The 18110-nt window shown below is 36.1% G+C and overlaps 1 long non-coding RNA gene across 2 annotated transcripts in view; it reads right to left on the reverse strand.

Moving 5' to 3' along the window:
• Positions 1–779: 779 nt before the first annotated feature.
• Positions 780–18110, reverse strand: part of LOC143264574 (uncharacterized) — a 242815-nt gene continuing 225484 nt past the window's right edge. Inside the window, exons 3-4 of one of the 2 annotated variants that reach the window (XR_013038334.1) lie at positions 17173–17224; positions 780–2499 (exon numbers count right to left, since the gene is read on the reverse strand). This is a non-coding gene — a long non-coding RNA (uncharacterized LOC143264574). The other variant, XR_013038333.1, reaches the window with a different exon arrangement.

Below are 18110 nucleotides of genomic sequence, written 5' to 3' on the forward strand. Positions count from 1 at the left end.
CTTATTTCAAATTATTGTATTAAATAAAATGGCGAGTGGGAGCCACCTCTCGAGCGCAAAGGGTTAATAATATAACATACGAATATTAATACAAACTGTAGTTATAAAGTTAATCTCTTATAGCTAGATGTCCATATTCCGAACATAACCGATGTATGAAAGCACAAACCTGAGAGCTCTGACAGACAAGTTCTTGCTCCCCTTCCGCAACGCGATGCCTTTGATGGATTAATTAATTAATTGCCAGGGGTAAATTCATATTTAAATGGAAGCAATTCGCTGAATCGTCGTTGATCGTACTCCTATATTATTTTACTAAGGACGTTTAAAGACCGCTTAATGGATAATTAATTTATTAATCCTTTGCTCGGTGGTTTTCTCTTTTTGTGCTCGAGCGAGCCACAATTAAATATCCAATGCTCGGAAAACTTATCATTAAATTTCATTTAACTCTTTCGAGGAAGACTTTCATTTAAAATTATTATTAGAATTAATACTTCCCGGTATGGAAATTGTAATAAGGTAAAATTATTGAGAATACGATCTGCTAATTTTTAAATTAAAATTTTTCCTACCGTATCTTTACATTGTCATTGATTAAACATTTCAAGTTAATATGTATGTAACTTACCAATACACCGGTTTCAACAATATATGATGTACTTTTGATTAAAGGGGACGTCGATTAAACTTGTTTAAATATTTTAGTAAAGGAGGAAAAATTGAAATGAACACACGATACAATTATTAATTAAATATTTTTATTAAATATTATTCTTATCTTACTTAAATTTTCTGATACAATTTCAATACATTTTGAAATAGCATACAACGTATATAAATAAATACATACACTAAATTATTAAAGAAATTAAATGATCCCTGCCTAAAATATTTGCAGAATACCTAACATGTACAAAGTATAACAATCTTCATAAAATGTATAAATATTAAAAAATAAGTATTTGGCGTAAAATGTTCAATTTAGTTTGAGGTGTAAAATTAATGAAATCCCCTCGGATTTATTTGATTTAACGCGGGTGTACAGTTTCTTATTGACTTTCGAGTATAAAATTACATTCTCTCAATTACATCGGCTTTAACCAGCCTGTTATTGATTTATACACGTAGGAGGAAGCCTGACACTGACGGAAACCAGATCCTAACGCTTGACTTGATTTATTAGTCTTTCCAAGACCTGTCTAACTTCATTGCTAATCTTAGACTAACCGATTCTTGAACACATCCCTTGCGGCTAGCAAACTTTTCCAAGATAAAGATTTAATTTTAAATTGAATCTATCACGATTATCGCGATCCTTTAACTAATATTTCACCACTTTAACTTCTCGAAAATCTAATATCTAACAATACAGATTTCACGGCTTTGATAACATTTTTATTACTTTTTGGAAATTTGTGGGATTTTTTTGGAGACTCATAGGATTTGTACATAGTGTTTTTATTGACAGAGTACATATTTATTTTTCTCTAAAAGTATGACAATGGAATATTTATAATGAATTATACAATAATTATTGTTAAGTGACTTCTTCTGTTGAGACTCAGTTGATTCCAACGCACTCACACACCTGAAACTTTGCTCACCTTTATCTTCTCAAAGTTAGAGAGCACGAGGACCAGGTAAAAAGCAAATTTCAGGCGTAAGAGTACTGTCGAGATTACCACCTATCTACATTTCCTGCAGGCTATTCAAAAAAAATTTCTCAAAGAAATTGTAAAGACAATTCTTATCACAAGTGTTACTGACAATATCCTTAAATATCTGACTCCTTAAATTACAAGATTCAACCCTTGTCAAAGTCTTGCACTTTCAAAAAACCAAACTTCCGAAAAATCTAATTCCCAAATAAACTTCTATATTAAACTATGTTTCAAAGAAGGTAATTTATAAAGAAGTCTCTTATATCCCATAAAATAACGTCAACCTTCACTGCAGCTTCGTTTAACTTTACCGCCCGAATTCGGCACCAAAATGGCTTCCAATCGTTTTTACGTCGAATTCGGTAAAGATCACGGCGACAGACAGCCACGAACACACCTGAAACTTTGCTCACCCAAGAGAACAGATACGGGCAGAGCAAAGAGTCAGGCCCGCCCGTAACGTTCGACTTTTATGCACTCTGTGTCCTCCACTCGCGATGTTCCTTTTTTCCCCGGTTACTGCAATCGGTTTCCTGCACCGCCACTGGAACACAAAACCTTAGATTCTTCATTGAGAAAAGATCCGACGGCTGGTGGGAGGAGTGTTACCGATAAGACAGGGACCTCGAGAGCCATTAGAGAGGCTATAGGAAAATAGGGTGACAGATAGAGGAGAAGGTAGAAAGAAGCGAGGAGTGCAGAGAACTCCGAAGCTGCACTCAGCAATGACGGCCAAGGAATCAAGACCGTTCACGGTTCATCCTACTTTCGACTCTTTCTCCTTCTTTTTTTTCCATCGAGACGTCACTCGAATCTTCCATTGTTCAGGGTCCGGCTGAAACAGAACGGAAAAGAATCGTGATATTTACCAATTGATTTTAGTTCGTAGTCGGGTTTTCAGAACAGCGATTTGTTTTACCAGATTTTTTTATCGCCTTAAAGAACAGGTGGAGTAATTGATAGGAAGGGACACATGCTTTTAAAGTAGTATTAATTATTTATTTATTAGAGGTTTTGGATTTGGAGATCAAATCGAGTTACGCGTTTCAAATCGCGCGCGCTTTTAACCTCGTGGTGACAAATGATGGACTCATGAGAAATACCAAACTAATCTACTTTTGTACAGACACAGTGACTATTAATATTTGTTGTGCTAGCATTCATAACGAGAACTTATTATTTCTTTCTTTTAACTGTTTGGATAAAACTGTCATTCTTTATCACTGTAGATAATGATTTAAAAAAGTAGATTGTGAGGTTCAATATTAGCTACGAATTGTACGAGACATGTTCTAGATTTCTAGACGTGTTCTGATAGAACTAGATATGTTCATCTGATAGAACTAAAGATTTGCTGAACATAGTCAAATAATTTAATTATAAATAAAAATATATGGATGATATAAATTGAAGCTACACATCCACTGCAAGTGTATAAATTTGAAACGTAATTTCTCAGCAATATTTCAAGAAATATAAATCTATTTCAAGAATCGTTTCTAGAACGAGAAACCAAGATCCGTCATTTTCTCGAAATCGGTTATAAATATCTTTTGCTGTCGCTACTCGGAACTTCGATTTCCCCGAACACAAACAAGTAGCTATAACGATATCAAATGCTTGTCGCAAAATTTTTAATAGGAGAGTGTTGTACTTGGAAGTTGTGAAATTCCTCACGCTTCAAAGTTTCCTCTTAAATTGCTAATTGTTCGCAAACAGGTATCATCGTCTCGAAAGTGGCGGATTAATATTCGTCGATTAATCTCGAATTAAATTGGTGTTCAACAGTCTCTCGGATACATTTAAGTTGCCGTTAGGTGCACTTACGAGGATGGCTGTTAACACCGGTATAGCATAAAGTATAGTAATCGGTTTAGTGGCCCTCGCTCACGGTCGATCAGGTATTTACGAAAGTGCATGTAACGATGAGATTACATATGGAACTAACACGAAATGGAATTCTGACAGCCTTCTTATAGGATTTCGTGGAAAAATCAGTTTCGAAAGCAGATATCACTTCGAGTCAAATTTTAAATGTCAAATTACTTGATGTCAGGTTTAGGTCGCTTTTAGATACCGCTTAATATTCAAATCATTAATGTTCACGTTTATAATTATACCAAGTTTGGACCAAATTGACAGTTCCAAAAATGTGAGATGCTAGGTAGTATCGCTCAGAAGATGTCAGTAGCTTCAGGAATATTTAAAGTTGCACAACTTTGCAAAATCATTACAGTCCACGTTAGCAATCACACCAAATTTAGAGCAGATCGGTTCCAAAAATGTGAACTCAAAAGATGTCACCAACCGACTGAAGTAGATGAATCTTCTTGAACAGATACACATTCTAACTGATCAAGTGACAAATTGAGGACGTCTCAGTTTAATATTCCCCGATAACTTGTAAGTTCTGAAAGTGTCTTTCTCTACATCCTCGTACATTTTTCTGTCCGATCGGTGATGAACCGTGACTCGTACCATGACCGGATGAAATAGTACAGGACGTTTTCACGCACCCACCGTTTCCACGAATCGGACATTTTTCACAGATACGTATCTGGTTATCCGGTCGCGGTGTAGTCGAGAGCTGCATCGTGAAAGAGGCTGGCAATCTACAGATACAGGCTGTCAGAGGGCAAACTCTCGGTGTCCAGGAGAGGAAAGAGTATAGTATAGCGTTACGGGCTGGATGTCAGTGACCGGAGCATAACCCCAAGATAGTTTCACCATTACCAGCCTCTTCCTTCGGCTTGCTCCTTTCTGTCGGCCTGCACAACCGTACAGCCGTTCGCCCCACAACACCTGAGTGTCTCCAGTTGCAAATGTTCGTGTCAACGAGCTGCTTTCCACGAGGATATCTTCTCTCCTGCTACTCCAGACGAAGCGATTCGTTTCTCTGCTCCTGCTGTATTCCTGCTCCTTCGGTGCCCTTATTGCTTCACTTGCTTTCTCTATTCGTACAATCTTGCCATCGAAATTCGCCGATTGACTGCTTCATCTTCTTCCGACTTTCCCATTTATTCGGACATCTATCGTTCTTCTTTTCTCCTGCTATCTGTATCTGGGTTAATCAGAATTCTTGACTGCTTCGTCTTCTTGACTTTCCATTTATGCCAACGTTTGTTCTTATTTTTTATTTGTGACACCTGTATTTGGCTTAGGTTATGTTGATCAAAGTTCTTCTAGGCAAACTACATTTTCTTTCGACATTTTTATTGATGCGAACATTTGTTCTCATTCTGTATTTGTTGCTTTGGTACCCATGTCTAGATTAGATTAGGTTACTCAAATACTTTCTGAATAAACAGCTTCATCGAAATTTTTACTTTTATATTTATTCAAAAGTTTATTCTCTGTCTTCGATCATTCTTCATAACACCCGTATACATTCAGGTTAAGTTACATTAAATTAAAGTTTATTTGGACAAACTGTTTCATCCTTCCTCTTCTGTTCTTCATTTTCTTCAGACTTTTCTGTAACATTTCAAAGTGTATTTTTTTCTCTAACTCGTTGCCGGAACCCATATTTAGGTTAGGTTTAATAATTCTTTCTTGGACTGAATAAAAAGTAGTTACATTGTATGCAATGTTAAAACAGGTTCCTAATTAAAATGTAATAATATGTATTTAATGCAGCATTCATTCAATAAATTCGTTATTATTGGTTTCTGCAAATTTTTCACTAGAGTCCTGAATTAACATAATCCTTTCCCAGTGTTAATATTATGCGATCTTTAATTTAACAGCGTATCAATTTTTAGAAATTAATGAATAATTTAACAGAGAAATGAAAACGGTAACGAACTTTATTACTTTGGGTTACTTATCCGATGTTAAATGGAAGAATTAAAATTGTATACGGATAAATATTTATTGACTCAAGGATACAGCTACAATATTATTTGATATATTTTACATAATTTTCTCCCACTCGTATGACAGAAATACAATTGGATGTGATTCTGAATACAAAATGGCTTATAAATATAGATCCTCGAACCGACAGTTATGGAAATACAGTTAATCATATTTGCAAATTTCGCCCCATTTTCTTGAGTCTCGGGCTTATAAATGAATTTTTATCTCTGAAACTGTTATCCTTATGAACGTATTCTTCTTCTCATTATGTGCAAGCAAATTAGCACATTTCTTCCTCCGAGAATTCTTCCGAAGATTTAAGTCTTCATTATTCACAGACTGTTACTCCTATAAACGTGTTCTTTTTATTTATTCAAAGATATTTATTTTTTCACTTAAAACTGGTATCACTGTTACACTTGCAATTTTTTGCAATTAAATTTTTTATCGAATACATCTTGTATTTTAATATAATTTAACTTTGAGAGATTGGATAAATTGAATTAACAATGGGATAAGTTTTAGTATATTCGCTAAAATGTTATGTTTAAAAAATTTGTCTATTGATGAAATGAAAAATTAATCAAATAGATAATTGTTCACATATTCAATAAAATAAATTTTCCAAAATTCCGCTGGATGTAGATGTTGTCTTTTCCGGTTCACATGGGAATTCCACGTTCTTAGTTTAATTAGGTCCGCGATTTTCATTAGCGCGATCGTGGCCAGCTTAAATGAGGGATGAATCGCTCGGTGAGTTGATTCGAGTTCGACTGGGGGATTCACGATCGATCTACGAGCAAGGCTTTTGAATGCTTAATTGAAATTCGCCGGCTAGAATGATGAGAAGCTGCAATTTTCTACGTGCACTGATTAATTATAGTGTCGGCGGGGAAAACGCAATTAAGCGGCAGACGGAAGTTTAAAAAACTTTGGGAATATGATTAAGTTTATTTAAAGAAACTTTCTTCTTCTGACAATTTTATCGTTATGAATTAAACAATACTGCTCTGTAACTTAAATACATTCTTTCTAATTAACCGCTGTGCTAATTACGATGTAATTAAGAATTAATGAAAGTTTTCAGAAGTATTCGATATAAAAATTCGTTCGGCTATTTGACGTTTGTAAAATACAAATTCAATTAAAGTTACAATTTTTTAAATAAATAAAAGTGATATATGGAGGTGTTGAATACGAATGTAATGTATAGTTGTATAATTCAAATAGAGTATAAGAGTGATTATAAATATATAATATATGCAACAGCAGGGAAAGTGTGATTTGAATTTAAAAAATGGCCGAAACAATAAAAAAATATTCTGCATATTTTTACATATTTATTTCGATTTCATAAGAAGCTGATATACCAAATTTTTATTACGTATATTGAAATTTGAGGTTAACTACCCCATTATTAATATAAGAGTTACTGTGCTTAAATAATAGTATGTAGTTAACAATATACAGTATACGATATTGTCAACTGTAAATTCGTGATAACGAACATAATAAGATATAACTGAACCTAGTTACATAATTTATGGCGCAAAAGCAACAGCCTAACCTGTTTCGTATTACGTGTAACATGGTAAGAGATTCGATCTAGTAATTGGCATACTTTATATCACGTTACTTCCATACTAATATCATCTCGTGCGTACTAATAAGGATCATATTAAGTTACACTTAATTTAAGACGGTACTTTTAACATTTACGAGGTAAAAGTACATTTTCCATTTTTAACAGCTACATACAACAGCTACAACCTAATCATAGCGAATTACGAATAATGCATTTAACTTGCAATTTCAAAGAACAAAATTCTGAACAGAGAAGTCTTTGCAAGTCTTTGCAACAAAATGGCAACAAAATGATTTCAAAAGTTAGACTATTTGGGATCATTAATCCCTTATGTGATAGGACAGTCGGAGCTAATTACTAGTTAATATTAAAGCAAGCAAAGAAATGTTGGGTACATTTTGATTAAAGAATTTGTGATTGTGTAATCGGTATTAACTTCCAGACTCAATCGTGCTGATTTTGGTTCGTTGTGTCTGAACTTTGATGTGCGTCACGAGTGACATATAAGGAAGGTTAACCATTTATTCTATGGAATCATGAGGTTTAAATTTTCGTACCAATCATCTACATCGTGACCAAACTTTTTAAGAAACTCATTCACTGACTGAGAATACTATCACATTAAGGAGAATCACCTGAGATACAACCAATCATGTATATCGTGATCAAACTTTTTAGGAACCTCATCCACTTTCTGAGAATCCACTATCACATATTATTAAGGAACCTGAGATACAATTGTACAAATATAACCAAACCAAATATAAATATATGGTTAATTAAAAATGTGTCGAATTAGTATAATTGTTAGGCTCATAAATGGGGTAAAATCGACAGGTCGGAATGGGGCAACCCCGTGAACCCTCGATGCCGGTGATGACGGTGACGAAGCGTATTCGTGTTGGTGGATCGATAGACAGCGAATTGTTGAATCGGTGCATGATAAAGGGTAACGACCGCAGCCAGTTTGGCAGCGTTCGTGAAAGCGGTCTTTCTTCGAAGCGACGCAGCCGGAATCATGCGATGACGGGGGCGATTATGAGCGTGGCAGCGATGGAAGACAGTGTACGCTTTCATTTGGTATGCGTAGGTGCGTGTTCGCGAAACCGAGAGAAAGAGGGTCAACCGGCCGGACTGGAAAGGAACGGACAACAAAATGGTGGGAAGAAGAGTCCGGGCGTCAGAACAGGAAGAGAAAGGAGAAGAATAAAAACAACAACGAAAGGAAAAAAGGGAACAACGAGAAGAGGAAGAAGCGGGGAATGAATGGAGGCGAAGGAGAGAGGGAAGGACGGTAATGGGGAACAACGTATGAGGCCAGGAATGCGAACAGCGAGAGAGACGGGGAGATAGACGCGGATTACGTCAGGCCCTCGATTTAAATGCCTGACATTGCTGAAATTGGTTCGAAATGACCTCGAGACTCGCTGTCGTCTCTTTATCTAACCCTCTTCTGTCCATAACCAGACACCGTGAGGTGCTCGCCCCGGATAAAAAGGTGAGACGCCAGTCGGGGAAACCAGGGACAAAGGGAACACCCGTGAAAAGGGACGATAGGGGGCCATGAAGAGGGTCCGGGCAAACATTCGTAATTACACGATCATTTAATATGTCCTGGGATTTCACTGGCCGTTTAACGCGACGCTCCAAAAACTGGGAAACTCGGAGACCACCGACAAAAGGACCGAACTGTGGCCGACAGCGATTCTCAAAGTTTCGCGATTAGACAAAGGCAAAGAAAATGGATTTTAAAATAGGAGAATTCTAGACGCGATGAAACACCGTAGGAATGTATGGTTTACTTGGATTGTGTTGAGATGAGAAATAATTTTTCGTTGAAGATTTATTTGAAATTTTTAGAGGGGAGATTGATTAAGCACTGTACTCGACACTTGACAAAACACTATTAGTGTAAATATGAACCTTCAAATTCTACAAATTTGAGAATTTGAAAGTACCTAACTTTTTAAGTATAGAAGTGTATAAATTAAATTTAAAAGTTGACATTTGAATGTCACTTCCCCTATGATTAACAGAGACAATTACATCCTATTAATTAAGCACAGTTCAGCAAGAAGAACTCGCAGCTTATAATACTGTCGTGGATCTGATAGGTAATAAATTAAATTAAAAGCAGACACTAAGGATTCACGCCCGTACCACGCCTTTCACGATACGAGAGACGCTAAACACAAATAAATCATGGGAAAACGATGATTTATGTTCCGGGGACGATCGTTAAAAATGCCTTGGGAAACTAGCTTGTCCTCTTTTGAAACTCGAGGAGATCGGTAAATCTTGTTCGTAACCTACGTAAGTGTAACTATGGAACACATAAATTGTGTTATGGAAAGCTGCTTTATACTCCCTTTATATTTGTACATTTTCAAGTTTTCACATTTTTAAATTTTTACTTTTTCGTATTTTCATGTGAATTTTTATAATTACCAAATTCTGAAATTTTTTACTTTCCAATTCCCAAATCCCCCAAATTTTCACTCCTACAAATTCCAAATTCCCCAAATTCCTACTCCCCCAAATTCTCACTCCCCCAAATTTGCACTCTCCCAAATTTGCACTCTCCCGAATTCCCACTCCCCCAAATTCCCACTCCCCCAAATTTGCACTCTCCCAAATTTGCACTCCCCCAAATTTGCACTCCCCCAAATTTGCACTCTTCCAAATTTGCACTCTCCCAAATTCCCATTCCCCCATATTTCCACTCTCCCGAATTCCCACTCCCCCAAATTTCCATTCTTCCAAATCTGCACTCCTCCAAATTTCCACTCCCCCAAATTTCCACTCCCCCAAATTCCCACTCCCCCAAATTTGCACTCTCCCAAATTTGCACTCCCCCAAATTTGCACTCCCCCAAATTTGCACTCTCCCAAATTTGCACTCTCCCAAATTCCCACTCCCCCAAATTCCCATTCCCCCATATTTCCACTCTCCCGAATTCCCACTCCCCCAAATTTCCATTCTTCCAAATCTGCACTCCCCCGAATTCCCACTCCCCCAAATTCTCACTCCCCCAAATTCCCACTCCCCCAAATTCCCACTCTCCCAAATTCCCACTCCCCCAAATTTCCACTCTCCCAAATTTGCACTCCCCCGAATTCCCATTTCCCAAATCTCAAATCCCCCAAATCCCAAATTTCCTAAATCCCCAAATCTCCCAAATCCCAAAATCCCCAAATCACAAATCCTCCAAATTCCCTTAATTCCCCAAACCCCCAAATTCCCAAATCCTCCAAAATCCTCCAAATCCCCAAATCCCAAAATCCCCAAATACTAATCTCCTCAAACCAACACCAAACAATCCCAGCAAACACAAAGAATATAATCGCGGTCCTGTACAACGTTAAAAAACAAAGCGAAAAGAGGTACTTGCGGCAGAAAGGGTGAAAGAAAAAAATTAACGTCATTTGAAAATATTAAAGAGAGGTCTGGTTGCCTGGTAACAGTTCATCGTAACATGTAGAGGTTCATCGCAACGTGTAGAAAGGAACGGGTGATAGTGACGGGACGGCTGGGGGAAAAAAATGGTGGAAGGTGAAAGAACGCGAGGAGACAAATGGGGATTTGCTTGGAAAGTTTCAATGAGAATAAACGAAACTGTGCGCCCTTTCGTTCGGTCGCGTGAGCATTCTTTCCATCCGTGTGCGTGTACAAGGATGCGAGAGAAAAGAAGAGTTCTAGAATGGAGAGACAAAAGAAAAAGGGAGTACGAGCAAGAAGCACTAAATCTAATTGCCCAGCGACGTCGTAGAAAATGAACGACGAGACACTCTTGTTCCATATTCTCATTTTTTTTTTCATTCTCCCTTCTTTCGTTTCTTTCGAACCTATTGTTTCTGTAATTTACCGAACTGTTTTGAATATCAATTGATTGTTTCTTGGGAGGAGTTTGTTCTTTAGGGATGATTGTGTCGGTACTTCAGGGAGATGTTTGTGACATTTACCCTTTTTCTAATTCTTCCACATTTTTTGGTTCTGTGAGTTATTTGAGATACTGGTCCACCACTCAATTTTTTTTATTATACTTTTTGCTTTATATTTTTATTTCTTTGCTGCTGATTATTTATTTATGGTATGAAGGATAATTTGTTAAATTTTGTTGCGAAATTTAAATTGGATGTTAGTGAATAACTTTTAGGATGAATAGCTAAATAAGAAAAACATTTGAACTTCAGTCATCTACAGTGACTTCATAAATTTCCTATTTTTTAATATCAGAAGTCAATTATATAACACAAATAATTCCTTAATATAAATCTTAATATCTGTCCTTAATATAAATAATTTATTAACATTCTGGAGCTAATGCTTTTAGACCATTTCAATTTTTGAATATTACCATTCTGTTTCAGAGTTAATATTTAGAGAACGAATAACTTTCCAAAGTAATGAAACTCTAAATACTTCTTTTTTACGATTCCAATTTTTGAATAGTTAAAAGAGCAACTAGAATGAGTTTAACAGTGCTAACTGCCACAGTGGAAATGGTCACGCGTAATGTGGTACGCGATAATATGGTTTATTAACACATTAACAGGTTGAGTGCCACAGTAAAACCGGCCATTTCTAGTATGCCAGTGTATAATTGCAATTATTCAGGATATGGCCTTTTTATTTTCCAATTTCAACATTCTCCTTGCTAATTTATTAAAGTGAGTATCAAATTTTTCACTGTATGAATATCTTTTTGACCTCTATGAGTGATGTTAATTAAAAAATATCGGGGAATAAATTGAATTATGTAACAAAAATTTGGTGCTGCAAATTTGGAATTTATGGACGTCTGATGACTGAAGTTTCAATTTTCTGAATTACAAATTTTTCAAATTCCAAGTTTTCTAAATTCTAAATTCTCCAGATTCTAAATTCTCCAAATTCCAAATTCTCCAAATTCCAAATTCCCCAAATTCTAAATTCCCCAAATTCCAAATTCCCCAAATTCCAAATTCCCCAAATTCCAAATTCCCCAAATTCCAAATTCCCCAAGTTTCCACTCTCCCAAATTTTCACTCTCCCAAATTCCCAATTCCTCAAATTCCTACTCCCCCAAATTCCCACGCCCCCAAATTTCTACTCCCCCAAATTCCAAATTCCCCAAATTCCAAATTCCCCAAATTCCAAATCCCCCAAATCCCAAGTCCCCAAATTCCCACTCCCCCAAATTTGCACTCTCCCAAATTCCCACGCCCCCAAATTTCCACTCCCCCAAATTTGCACTCTCCCAAATTCCCACGCCCCCAAATTTCCACTCCCCCAAATTTCCAATACCCCAAATCCCAAATCCCCCAAATCCCAAATCCCCCAAATTCCAAATTCCCCAAATCCTAAATCCCCAAATTCCCACTTCCCCAAATCCCGAATCCCCCAAATTCCAAATCCCCCAAATCCTAAATCCCCCAAATCCCAAATCCCCCAAATTCCAAATTTCCCAAATCCTAAATCCCCAAATTCCCACTCCCCTAAATCCCAAACCCCCCAAATCCCAAATCCCCCAAATCTCAAACTACCAAAAACCCAAACCTTCCAAATCCTAAATCCCCTACCAAAAAACAACCATAACCCAAATACCAATCAGCCACGTACAAATTTTCCTCGATAACTACGGTCGTAAACCTGAAACCACTGGCAACATCCCAGAGTATCCAACTTAACATCTGGACCGATAATAGCCATTTTCCTATCGGTCGAACATCGCGTAGATTAGCCACGATGACGAGGAACGTCGTTCACAATCGCGATGACGATGACGATGGTAGCTGAAGCAGCCTGCTGGTAGGCGGAAGTGGGCTTGACCTACTTCGATCGTGGCAACAAAGAAGAAGAAGAAGAAGAAGAAGAAGAAAAAAAAAAAGAAGTCTCGACAGTTCCTCGGGGTCATGAGCCGCGGACTCGGGGAATTAAAACTTGTTCCTGTTGGTTGCCTTAGCGGGCGCCAACAAGAGTCACGTGTGCCTGGCTGCGTGATTCCCCTCGTGTACACGAGCTTCTTCTGCTTTTTGCTCCTTTAAATCCCATCTGCATTTAATTTTCTTGCTTCCTCGAACCGTGCCACCCGCCATGGTGCTTTTCAATCATTTAAATGGCTCGCAGAAAAACGACGGATCTTGCCGCTGGCGATTATGTTAGAGTTAATTGGTTGGAGGACTTAGCTTCTCTTCTGATCCTCGAATAAATTCCGGAGATTATAGGATATCACGGATGAGGTCTTGGAAAGTTATTCTTTATCTACGGTTGCATAGATTGCGTGTATTTATTGCTGGATGGTTGAATTAGGGTCGTGGGTGAAAGGCGTGTGACGGAGTAGTTTTGAATTGCGCGCCAAAATGGGGAACTTAATCTATGTGGTCACATGAACTTGTGATTGTATAATTCTTTGGGTAATATGAAGAAGGGTATACTTCCAGAACTTTTGAAAAGTAATACAATAATTTATATAATGAGAAAAGCAATGAATAAGTGCAATTAGTGTCAACTGAAGATCGTTGAACTTTTCGGATGTGTCGCTAGAGCGTGTGACGATCGAGTTTCTCCTTTCGGTCAGTGGATACAATGTCCATTTTGATTACTATACATAAAATATTTCATTCTAATTTCACTGTTAATTTCACTGTAAATGTTTAATTTTAATGTACAACTGTGCTATGGATTTATATGCAAAGATAAAGTGTGACACATTTTATGCAATTTCTCGAGTATTTGTTAATGGAAAATCGTTGATCACACAACCTCTTAATCGCAAAGTATATTAAACTACAGTCGTTCTGAAACAAAACAAGTTTCATTCGACCCATTTTTCTAATCGATAGAGATAATTTATAGTGAGCTACTATAATTATACTTGGCAAAACTTAACATAGAAAATTACACCGTACTTCATAGATAATCATAAAATATATCTTTCATAAAAAAGTGTAACATTTTAAAACCCCTCGACGAGCAAATGGTTAATTAAAACTTCTCGTACGAACAAATATGGTTAATTAAAAATTTTTTCTGTGTACCATTGCACAAAGTGTGCGGAGTAGAATTGTATTATACAATTCAGCGAAGAAATAGTAACGAAATAAAATTGAAGAATTGATGGATTCAGTGTTAAAAGTACACAAACGGCCTGAAATATTGTGTAATGTAATTTACGGGAAGCTTTTAAACATTTGATCGTAATTATGAATGAATATGAAAAGGTTCTCTGATACTTTTTACGCTCTTTCTTTTTCGACTCTGTTACTTTCGCAGCTTTTCCTGGGAGTTACACGCACAGCGAGCAAAGGTAATTTGTATCTTTGATGTACGTGCATTTCGATGCTTTTTCATTTTATTTCGCTGCCTTTGCAGATCGTCAACGATTGAATTAATTTGAAACTGGTATTTCTTAAATTGTGAATAAAAAATTAAGAGTCTTGAGAAATTAAAATGTAGAAGAAAACAACTCGTGACTTTTATTAAATGGTCAAAGACTAAATTTTATAATTAATTGTGTAACATACTAGTTACTGGAATTTTTCAATTTATGTATTAATTAGCAAAACAACATTTTTATATTTTCTCTAATTTTGTCTAAAAAAAGATGAAGGATAATCTTGAGAGGTTTGGTTTTACTTAAAAGGTCAGGTTATGTAAAAGAATGTAATATTTAATTTGTTGTTTAAAGAATTAGGTAAGGAAATTGTAAAATTGTTATTAGAAGTGTAACTTCTTTTTGTATAAAATTTCTATCGGTCTTTCAAAGCACGAGTTGTTTTTACACCTAGAATATTCGTTGCGTGGGTGATAGCTATTTTTCGAACGTCAGTATCTGAGGGAAAGAATACGATGACCTAGATAACCTACTAGCTAAACCTGTTCGTGAAAGATCTTTCATTTTTGTATCAAAGGCTCTGCTGCTATTGCAAACTGAAATGTTTAAAAATGAGAAGCAATTTACTGAAATATCGCGTGAAAGTCGCTACTTCCTAACGTAGAATTTTCTGCAAATAACCACGAGTGAATAATTGTAAATAACATAACTGTAAATGATAAATGACAGAACAGTGAATGATAATAAATAACTAAATTGTAAAAAAAAAATAAGTAACAAAATTAATTTTTTGTAACTCGTGTTAGTACATTTTTTTCGTAATTATTATTTAAATACACGTACTTTAAAAACAGAAGTGGAAATTTAATTAAAGAATAACACGCAGACCTTTGAACTCTCGTGAAAATTCATTTCTACTAATTTCAAAAAACTGTCAAGCACAAATTGTGTCGCAGTTACAGAACTAATTAAGAAACCTTTTTTCGAAAACTGCGGGAGTACTCGACGATTCCATTAATTAAAATTTGTTTTAAAACTTATTTCTGATAATCTGAAAAATTACCAAGGAACCTTTTGATTCATTTAAATCTGAACGACGTTAGAGTTCCAGACAATTAGAGAAAGGAACTTTAATAAAATTAAATGAAGTTTAATTTGAAACTAAGTTTCGACTCTGTTCGATCGCAGGAGCTTTTAATATCTCGAGATACGAAAATCTAATTTAAAATTCATTTTTAGTAATCTTGAAAATTGCCGAGAGCAAATCCTGTTGAAAACAAGTTGTGATGTTACCGTTTGAGAATGTCTTACAGACATGAAGACCCTTTCGACTATTTTCAATCAGAGACGTTCTATGGATGTTCTACTAAGCATCGACAACAAGTCGAAAGGAATACAGTGAAACAGAGATGGCTAACGATAAGTTTCTTCCAAAGAGAAAAGTTATTATCACTTCACGAATGGACGATCGTTCAATTACCTTCTTCTTCGTCTCTTCAGTTCCACGCCATTCGCGCAACAGAAATCTAGTCGCTTTTTGTGAAGCATTCGAGACGTACAGGGTGTCTCAAGAACACAGTTCAACCCAGAAACCATAGATCACACTCGCAAAAACTGGAGACTCTTTTGCAATACGTTGATTCCTTTTGAGATATAACTGCAAATTGCAATTGTATCAGCTACACCCAGTTTTGAGTAAATTCATATAAAAAATGCTAAGTAATATTCAATCCTCGAAGAGGTTATCGAAAAGTTTATAGGAACAAGATTCCGAGAAGATGACATAAAATCAGTACTACTACACAACCGAGTATTTGCACAGACGAAAAAAAGACTCACGAGATCTGAAATGTCATAACCGATTATAAATAAGCGGTACGAAATGTGGAACATATTTCATTCAGCAGTCTGCTACGAACCACGATCCTGCACTTATCAGCCGTGATAATAACATGGCTGACTATTTTCAACTGTTTAGCGCGTTTGTCGTGGTATTTCTCGCTCTGTATTATTATTTCACATCGACTTTCGACTTCTGGAAGAACCGAGGTGTACCTGGACCACGACCGATACCTGTATTCGGCAATGCCAAAGATGTCGTGCTCGGAAGAGAGACGTTGCAAATATATATTACACGCCTTTACAGGAAATATAAGGACGAGCCTATGTTTGGGATATTGGTAAGAGGATCACCTAATCTTGTCTTGTGCGACCTGGATCTTATTAAGGATGTCTTAATCAAGGACTTTACGATGTTCGAAGATCGAGGAACTGCCGTGGTCGAAAGAGTAAGTTGACGTGCTTATTGTGAGACGTGATGTAGGTATTTTTTGTCAAGGATAACTGTAGAGATCGTGAATTCGAGATTAGTGTTCAGATATGAGGTCAACGACCAGTGTGTGCTTTTAAAGGACTAGGTATCCTTGTTTTCTCACTCTCTCTTTGGTGACGCCAGTTAGGGATACAAAATGGCTGCTCGCGCAACTGTCAGCTGTTCGTTTCTGATTTCTTTTCGCAAGCAAAATCTATGCTTTTCGGGTTACAAGTATTTTTGAGAAATCCTATATATTTTTAATAAGATTGAAACTAGTTCTCTGGTTCAGCAGTCATATAATTTTATTTTAAGCACCGAAAGCAAGTTTCTTAGAAACGTAAAGTGAACCTTACGTTGATTATTTCAGTATACCATCAATTTCAGATTCAATGTCTGACTATTTATACATACTCATGCTATTTTAAAGAAAGAATACCTTTTATTTGAATTCCATGGACACTGGCTATCCTTTCGTCTCGTCTAGGATTCTGAAACATGATAACAAAGTGATCGATTAGGCAATTTAGACGAGAGATTAAACGAGCGTAAAAAAGTATATCTGGTTACACGAGGTCATATTTTAGCTAGTATAAACAATGGAATTCATTATAAGGTTTTATTTTACCGCAGTGTTTATGTTATAAAGAAACAGAGTAAACATACTCTTTTTTTATACAATATCGTCTATAAAATTAATTGTTAAACGAGACGATCACGGATAGATGACGATAAATTTCCATGGGCAACTGGTTAAAGCTTCTACATAGTTCGATTAACACTTTACCACGTTACTCATGTGTGAATAGTGCACGAATCACTATAGCAAAATTCCATTAGCCTTTTGTGGACGGCGATCCTACCTATTTGATTGGAAACTGTTTTATCCGTTATTTGGAAGTATAATTAATGCAATTAAGTATTTTGAAAATGATATACTGTAATGAACCTAACCATTATTATTATAATTTATTTTTCATTGTTTCGCTGTAATTATTCTTCAAATGTACTCGGTAGTTTCGTTGTTGAAATTTCAATCCTAATTTACCTTTATTAGAACTACGTGCAATTGGAGTATTATCAGAATATGTACTGAAATTATTATAATTATAATTGGGACTTTATCGTAATTAATTTCTCCTTAATTGCGGCTTTCGTTATTAGAGGAAAACTAGAATTAGAACTTTCATTATTAGAATTGTTAGGACTACACCCGGGACTTCCCTTATTAAAATAATAAGTGGTGCTTTCGTCGTTAAGATATTACGATTACCTGCACTTTCGTTATTAGAACAAGTCCCTTGATATTAAAATTTTCATTATTCCACATTCTTAGAAATATCAAATTTTCAAATGTGGGAGTTGGGAAATTTCCAA

The sequence above is a fragment of the Megachile rotundata genome, chromosome 6 (assembly GCF_050947335.1).
Source record: "Megachile rotundata isolate GNS110a chromosome 6, iyMegRotu1, whole genome shotgun sequence".
Lineage (NCBI taxonomy): Eukaryota > Metazoa > Arthropoda > Insecta > Hymenoptera > Megachilidae > Megachile > Megachile rotundata.